The sequence below is a fragment of the Callospermophilus lateralis genome, chromosome 1, assembly GCF_048772815.1.
Source record: "Callospermophilus lateralis isolate mCalLat2 chromosome 1, mCalLat2.hap1, whole genome shotgun sequence".
NCBI classification, from domain to species: Eukaryota; Metazoa; Chordata; class Mammalia; order Rodentia; family Sciuridae; genus Callospermophilus; species Callospermophilus lateralis.
The window spans coordinates 12,934,897-12,943,562 of NC_135305.1; positions in this window are offsets into that span (position 1 = coordinate 12,934,897).

An 8,666-nucleotide genomic window follows, 5' to 3' on the forward strand; every position below is an offset into this window, starting at 1 on the left:
GTTTGTTCCCTGGCACACAGAGGTAAATAAAAGGAAGGGCCTGTGCACTCCTGCAGGAGTCCGAGGGCCAGATCTCCAAGAGGTGGCATGAGAAGCTGGGTTGACTCAGGCCATTTCTGTGAAAGGGACTAGTATGGAAAGCCCTAGACCCCGAGAGCCTCAATATCTCCAGAAGGGGGAGACAGGAAGGGCTTCTGAGTGCTTCTCGCTGGGCCTTCTTTGGTGAGGGCAGGGCTCAGGAAGGCCAGCTCTCCCCTTTATGTGCAGAGCGGAAGTGACTACATAGAGTTGTGGGCTAACTGCCAGCGGAGTGTGGGAGGGGGCTGCGTGTCTGAAGGTTGGGAGAAATGTTCAGTCTAGTCTCAAGACAGCACATATCTCACAGCTATCCCATTTTGGGGTGCCCCAGGCACCAAATGAGCAATAGATTAATTGTATCCTTCCTCCTGGTTCTTGCCCTGACTCACACATATAGATCATGGTACACATTGTGGTTCACCTTTTCTGACCTTCTTTTCTGACCTTGAAACCTAATAGGGATCTCAGTGACACCATGATTCATGAACATTGTGGATAAAAAGGGGGAGAATTTAGGAAGGATACTGAAGTATAACCAAAGAAAAACGCTTAATATATGGCCTGGCACACCAAGTTCAAGGGTATCATACCTGGGCATCTGACCTGCCTCTTCCCAAGGGGACAAAGGTCTACACAGCCAAGAATTCTGTTCTCCATGGCAGGTGAGTTTGTGGTGGAGTCTGAATGTTAGGATTAACTCTGTTCAGCCTGTTATAAGAGCACACAAGAGGAACTGATCCATCAGGGATTTAAGGACATCTTAGAGGAAATTGATACCACTGGTTACCGGTGAAGAGTTCTGCTCCCTCACATGTTGAAATATAACTTTGGAGAAGTACACCGAGACAAACATATAAAGGAAGGCTTGTTTAAAAAGGGGTGGGCTGGAGATGTGGCTCAAGTGGTAGGTAGCGCGCTCGCCTGGCATGCGTGCGGCCTGGGTTCTATACTCAGCACCACATACAAAAAAAGATGTTTTGTCCGCCAATAACTACAAAAAATAAATGAATATAAAAAATTCTCTCTCTCTCTCTCTCTAAAAAAAAGGGGGTAACATAGACATATGGGGGCAGATGGAGAAGCCCAGGACAACTTTATAACTTCCTATTGGGAGGGGCTATTCCTGCTGCAGTTTCCCTTAGCAACAGGTTGGAGCAGGGGCAGGTTCTTGATAAGGGTGGAGGAAGGCCTCTGAAGGAATTAACATTTCAATCCCTCCATTTTCTGGATCTGACCCTTGCCTATCTGCCTGTCTAATTCTGGCTTCAAAATGACTTCTAAAGTGGTTAGTGACTTCTAAAGATATCCAGAGGCACATCCAGGGAGAGGAAGAGGGCTGAAGGTAGAGTGACCATCATAGATGAAGGCCTAGAAGCAAGTCAGCAAAAGTCTCATCTGTGGGCCTGAGAGACGTGGAACGTCTCTGGATAGAACGTCAGCTGAAGGCAAGGGAAAGTCCACCTTGAGAAGGGGGGCAGGTGCATAGCCACTGCATCATGGGGGTGTGGAGAGACTTGCGAACTCACAGAAACTTGACCCTGAAATTTAATGGGAAGACCCAGGAGGGTGTAGGAGCAGGTATCATGCTGGCAGGTGGGCTGACATTTGAGTGTGGTTAAAGGACTCCAGGTGAGAGACGGTATTTGCAGGTCCACAGTGTATCCGTGAGGTTGGAGAAGTCAGTAAAAATGTGGAGAACCTGGGAACGTGCAGGACAGGGCAGGGGATCGGCTATAGAGGAGAATGGGCCGGGGGAGACAGGGAAGTCACTCCTACATCTCGGGCTTGATTGATTTTGGTGGTGGCAGAATCTGTCTGCTGAAATGGGGAAGCTGGAGGGCACTGGATTCAGTCAACAACTCAGAACGTCTTCAGAACATGGTGTTCTCTCCAATCATGGAGACGTCAGGAAGGGGACCTGGAGTAAGGGACCAAATTTTGTGGCAAGTAGAATGGAGATGAAATGGTTCATTTGGGCAACAGCTCAATTGTATTTGAAGATTAAAGTTCCACATGGAAGAGGATTGTAGACTGTAACCCCAGACCCCAGACAGTGACTTCTCCTTCTGGGACTTTGAAAAGCTCCTTTGTATGGTGGGGGAAAGGAGAACTGGCCCCCGGGTGTTAACCATTGCAGAGAGCCCCGAAAGCCGGGGTGTGGGGAGGGCTTCTATGGTCAATGGTGGTGGGAGGAATTTTCCTTTTGTTTTGGGTGGGACCTTTCTGGGGAGGAGTCACCTACTTTTGTGGCTGCCCCTTTTTATGCAGAGAGCAGCTGTCTGTGCTGTGCTGTGGATAAACTACTGGCACAGAGGTACAGGGAGGTCTGGTTGATGCTGGTTGACGTCAATGTCAGAGGAAATTCCTTCTTCTCTTTTCGAGAGACAATGTATCCATCGGAGATATCTCCCTTATCAACCATTTCAACATTAATTGAAAGATAGATGAGCTTGAGACCCAATCCTGGGTCTTGTCGATACCAGTACATACAGTCATGGTTCATATTCTGAGAACAAGTCACCGTCAACGTCTTTCCAGTCTTGGTGATGAGGTACCTGGGGTTCTGGGTCACCTGGGCTTCCAGGGGGCCTGTAAGGGAAGGAGACAGAGCTAGAGACAGCTGGGGTCCGTTGGACGCTGTAACCCCAGGAAAGGACTAGAGCAGAGGCCTGAAAGCTAAGGCCAAGGGTTGCCCACAAGTTCTGGGACTCACCTGCTCCCAGGAGACAAAGGACCACAGAGCCCAGGAGCCAGGGGCCCATGGTAGCATCACAACGTAACTCCTGCATCAAGAAGATGTCTGCCTGGGGACTCTAGTTGTGTTTTTTTGCAGTATTTCTACTTATTTAGCTACTTGGGCCTGAGAGACACTTCCCAGAGAGAAGCCACTCCCCTTTCCTCTGGTCACAGGGCCAATTCAGGCTGGGGACACCTGTGAACAGTGTCATTTTCCTCAATCTCCTTGAGGCTGCTGGTCTTCATGGATGCATCATGTTTTCTTATTAATACATTCTGGTAAGATTGCCAAGTATTTATGTGTTTTGGATCTTGATGCTACAAACTGGCAAAACATGTTTGTCATCACTCAGAAATGTGAGAACATGAAGCTTACCCTGTGATCAAAACTGCCTTCTGCTATTTTTAGAATGCCATTTCAACTCTGCAGAAAGCATTCCAAGTATCTTCCCGACTGTCTATTCACTGGTATATTTTTTAGTTGCTACCTTTGAAAAGCAGCTAAGGCGGAAAAACAGTCAAATCCACATCCTGGATTATTTTACCACCCTGGTAAATTCCAGCTCAGAATCCTGGATACGTGGCCCCGTTGCTCTTCGGCAGATGAGACTGGGCGATGGGTGTTGCAGCCAGCAGCTGCTCCCCTCAAAACGACAGGAGGAGAAGTTTCTTTTTTCCTTTTCCTCTTCTCTCTCTTCAGTACCTTGGATCATCCTTGAAGTTTCTTTTAAAAACTTAAGATGAATAAAACTGTATACATCTGCCACGTACTACGTGCTACACACACACACACACACACACACACACACACACACACATACACAAAGAATATGAGCTTTTCTTGTGCTCTTTTTCTCGGGACAATGGTATTCCTGGGAGGGAAGGGGACTGCCCTAGACCCCTCCTAATTCCTCCCACCACAGCTGGAGCTTCCTGAGCTCTTCAGTACTTTATCAAATAGTTTTCATCTCCAGGGAAGAAGCAAGTTTCATCCCAGTTTCAAAGCCACCCTCCAAAGTCAGAGCTGACTTTGCTGCCAGCCCCCTTCGGGGTGGGCGGTGCAGCTCCATCAGTTTCCATTCCAGGTGAGCAAGGGAGGACTCTCATGGAGGACTCTTGTCCAAGGACACGTGCTCTCTCTCTCTCTCTCTCTCTCTCTCTCTCTCTCTCTCTCTCTCTGTGTTCCAGCACCTTACCTTTCTGGAAAAGAGTGTGGGGAGCGAGCTTGACTCTGCTTCACCCATAGGGGTTTGTGTTGTCCTGGGAAATCTGCCATATCCTACCTGTGGGTCTTGAGGGAAGGAAAACCATTTTCATTCTCAAAATCCCACTGAAGTGAATAATTTAACATCAGTCAACTCCCCCACCCCAAATATCACCTTCAGAAACCTTTCAGTTTACCCACATCCCCCAAGCTAAGCCCTCTGTCTACTGGACTTTGGGTTTTCTCCCTTAGACCTTCCAACATTGTAGAAGTGAAGAATTACACTTCAAGGCATTACTGTTTTTCCCACGCACTTTTCATACTAGTTTAAACCAAGATTTAGGAGGTTGCTGACTTCACCTTCCTGTCCCCCTTCCAGCTAATTCAGTCTCCTCAGACACATGGCTCCTCCCTAACCCCTCCCTTTGACTACAAGGAAGCTTCTCTGGTCTCTTCTTCCTTCTCTGCATCAACCAAGGCACTGAAATGCTGCTGCTAACCTGCGTGCCCACATCAGGAGCCAGGTGGTTGCCTTCCGCTCTTCCTTCTTACCACCTTCCCTTTGCTTTCTTCTACCCAAGGCCACTGCATGCAAGAATTTTGAGAACTTACTCCATTTCTCCTATGCATGGCAGGCTCCTATGTCCCTAACAACAGGAAAGGGAAGAAAACAGACTCTCTAGATGCTGGGGAGCTCAGAGACATCTCCATCAATCTTTTGCAATTCTGTGTAATACATTTCATTCTAGCTGTCCTGTCCCCACTCCTCTTCCTGTACTCCCAGGTGTCTGCTCTCTTCCTCCCCCTCCTGGCACCTCTGGGTAAATTCACTGCATCTTTCATGCACACAGTCTGGGAAATGGTATCTTGACAAAAATAACCATGGCTGCATCTACCAGACTAAGGAGTAATTTCTTAAAACCCGTGTGAGAGAACACGTGCTCTACCTCTTAAATACACATCTATTCCCCACCCCCTGCCGTGTCATTCTGATTGCAGGTGGAGACTGTAGAAATCTTGTCACATTCTAACTCTTACTCTGCTTTATGCTCAGGCGCTTTCAGTACTGAAGAATTCACTTTGCCCTTTATTTTCCTGTGCTCTTTAACTAAACCTTTGCAAAACTCCAATAAGGAATATTGGTATGTTTCTTTTAATTGATGATATTTAATTAGATCAAACTCCTATTTCCTGAATTTTGTGATTATATTAAGAAATGTGTTAGTGCCCCCTAGTGGAACATTCCTGTAATGGACATACTACGTCCTGATCCCAGAGTTTGGTGAATATATTTACTTGGATGGTAAATGAGACTTCAGGATGCAGATGGAATTAAAACTGCTAATCATCTGATCTTGATTAAATTAGATTGGGCCCTATAGGGAGAATGTCCTGTTTATCTCAGTGAGCCAAATCTAATCACACAGGTCCTTAAAAGTACAGAACCTTTCCCAGCTGTGTTCAGAGAGACACATGACCAGGGTGACTGAACAAGCAGGCTCGGAGGGAAGAGAGATGGACCACTGCAGGTTTGAAGATAGCAGAAGGGAGTGGGAGGGCAAGGCAATGGGTTCTCTCCCAGATCCTTCACAAAGGAACATACCCTGCTGACCTTGATTTTACTCAGGTGAGACCTGCGTTAGACTTCTGACCTACAGAACCATAAGATGACAAGTTTGCATTGTTTGGAGTCCAGAGTGCTAACCATCACACTGTGGAACAAGTTCACATTGTTCTAAGTCATAAGATGTGTGGTGATTTGTATGGTAGCATCAAACAACGAGTGCGATAAAAAAAAAAGACCAAAAACATGGCAAGGTGCGGTAAGAGAGTGCCGAGGACGGGAAAGCCAAGGAAAGGGAGTAACCAGGACAGGGAGGGATCTGTGTATTTCCCTCCACTGGGGTGGGCTCAAAGGCCAGGGTCATTGCATGCCTTGGGTTTGCCATATTTTGTGCAGAGAGGCTTTCTACGTATTGACACAGTGCTGGTGAAGGGGGATTTAAATATTTGGTTAGTGCTGGATGATTCAATGGTCTGGGAACATAATCCCATAATTTCCTTTTTTCTTTTCTTTCTTTCTTTTTTAAATGGTTGTGGTTGTGGGGATTGAATCCAATTCCTCACACAAGCTAGGCAAATGCTTTACCAGTAAACTACACCACGAACCTACCCTATTTCTTTGTTAGAGAGATTATGTTTACCCAGGGTATCTTTCTCAAAACTGCCAACTTCAGGAGAATAATGGATAAACTCTATCCTTAGCCTTGGATCTTACGGATTCCAGAACATTCTTCAGGTTGATACTCTGAAAACATTTCAATACAACTTTCTTCCCTGCTTCTCCCAGCAGGTCTCTCAGGGGCTGTGCTTCTTCGAAGGCTTGTGGGAGAAGGATGTAGAAACTGACCAGAGTCCACCAGAAAACCAGTGGGAAAGCTGTGAGGAGCGCAACACCAGGACTTGGTTTCCCGTGTGCTCTCTGAGCACACCTGCCTCTTCTTGGCCACACGATGAATATCCCTAAGGCTTCCCTCCAGACCAGCTCTTTTCCTCAAAAAGCCTCAGCAAGGTAAGTATTCTATAGACCAACTCAGATCTGGAGAAAAGCCGTTTTTTTATACCCGTTCCTTCCTATTTCTACATAATTTCTAAGACAGTTTAGTTTATCAAACCACATGTTCTTTAAAATAAGTACCATCCTTATGATGGTTAGGAAGACAGGTTCTAGAGCAAGTTTGAACTTGAATCCCATTATGGAAATGATCACTTCTGTGGGCTCAAAGCAATTTACTCAACCAATATGTGGTTTAATGTCTTTATAAGTAAGTGGGTGTGTTAGCTTCCTAGGGCTGCCATAACAAAGTGCCAAAGACTGGCTGGAGCAGCAGAATTCTATTTCCTTAGAGTCCTGGAGGCTAAGATTCTGAGATCAAGGTGCACCAGGGCCTCTCCCTTTGGCTTGTGGGTAGTGCCTTCCTGCATCTCCAAAAGGTCTTTTCTGTGTGTGTGTGACTATGTCCTAAGCTTCTCTTCTAAGCACTAGGGTGCCGCTGCAGCAAAATAACCCGAGGGTGACGAGCAACTTGTGTAGATTGATGCAGCAGGAGTGGGAGCCCTTTATTGTAGGACAACAGAGGTATTTATACATTCCACACAGCTTATCTTAATTAACATAAACTAGATACAGCAGTCAACCAATAAGAAATCTCCACACTTAATGGCTCGCTGGCGTTACTTCTCAAACCACTCCCTCTGGCAAAATGCCAGGCGCCATCCAGACTTGTTTACAGACCCTAACACTAGGGCCTCGCCCAAATGCCCTCATTTTAACTTAATTATCTCTTTGAAGATTCCATCCCAGGTACAGTCACATCTGGGGTACTGAAGCTTGAGATGTCAATGTATTACTTTGGGGGTGGGGTAGGAATCGGCCTGTGACAATGGAATCTGAAATGTACTTACCTGACAGGTTTGTCATGACACTCAATTAAGTAACTGCATAAAGAGATTAAGACATTGCCAGACCCAGGGCAAAGTGCTCTGTTCTCTGCTGCCTCAGGCACAGCCTTGGTTCGTTCTCTGCCTGTAGGAATCCTTTTCCAATCTACTCCAATGTTCTCACCCCAAACAGGCTTACTACACCCCCTTTCCTGCACTGCTTTGTGCCCTCCTCTTTCTCATGTGTCCTGTGCCAACTTTGGCCTGGTTCCCTGTTAATCCTGGTAGCCCTGCCAAGCAGGACGACTCTGCTGACAGGCTAAAGGTGTGACTGCAATATCAACAGCAGGAGTGGTACAGGAAGTGTCTGCTATCTTTCCACGTGCTATCCTTTGTCTTGCTTTTACACGAATATAGCAATTTTTGTCAAACTGAGCATATATTTTTATACAGGTTGGCATCTTAAATTGAAATAAATTTAATACAGTTTCCATGTTTCATTTTTTACGCATTCACCCTATTTTATATGTTTTGGGTGCACCCACACACTCTTCTCTCTTGCCATGTGAGGTGACACAGTAACAGGTTTTGAGGATTGGGCCATGGACATCTTTGGGAGTCATTATTCTACCAATCAGAAACCCTTGGACAGAAAAGAAGGTGAGGCTGGGAAGGGGTTACACCCAAGAAATACAGTTTGGAGGGAGGAGGGGAGAAGATGCAAGCCCAGCGTCTGCTGATTTTTTTGTTTATTCTGTTAACAGATATTTAATGAATGTGTGTTGTGTACTGGGTGCTCTCTTAGACCTTGTGATCAGAAACATAGTCACAAAAGTCAACTTTCTTGTCCCCATACTGATTATGATTGACTATTCACGTGTTATACATGGAGAAAGATAATAGAAAGGCATGTCTTCTGACCTTGAAGATTTAATAGATAATAGAAAGGCATGTCTTCTGACCTGAAGGCCATCAAGAAGAATGTTGTACCCATGAACATCACCATTTGGCATTTGCGTAAAGAGAGGATTATAGAAGGAATGAGGGAACCCAGAGGCAGGAGCCTACAAACTTCCTAGGAGAATGGAGCATGTTTCACATAGTATTTTTTTTTAAAATAATATTTGAAAGTGCGGAGTGTGCAGATGAGCCATGCAATGGCTATAGGTGCACAGCATGTTTTGGAGACAGAGTGCAATGTTGTATG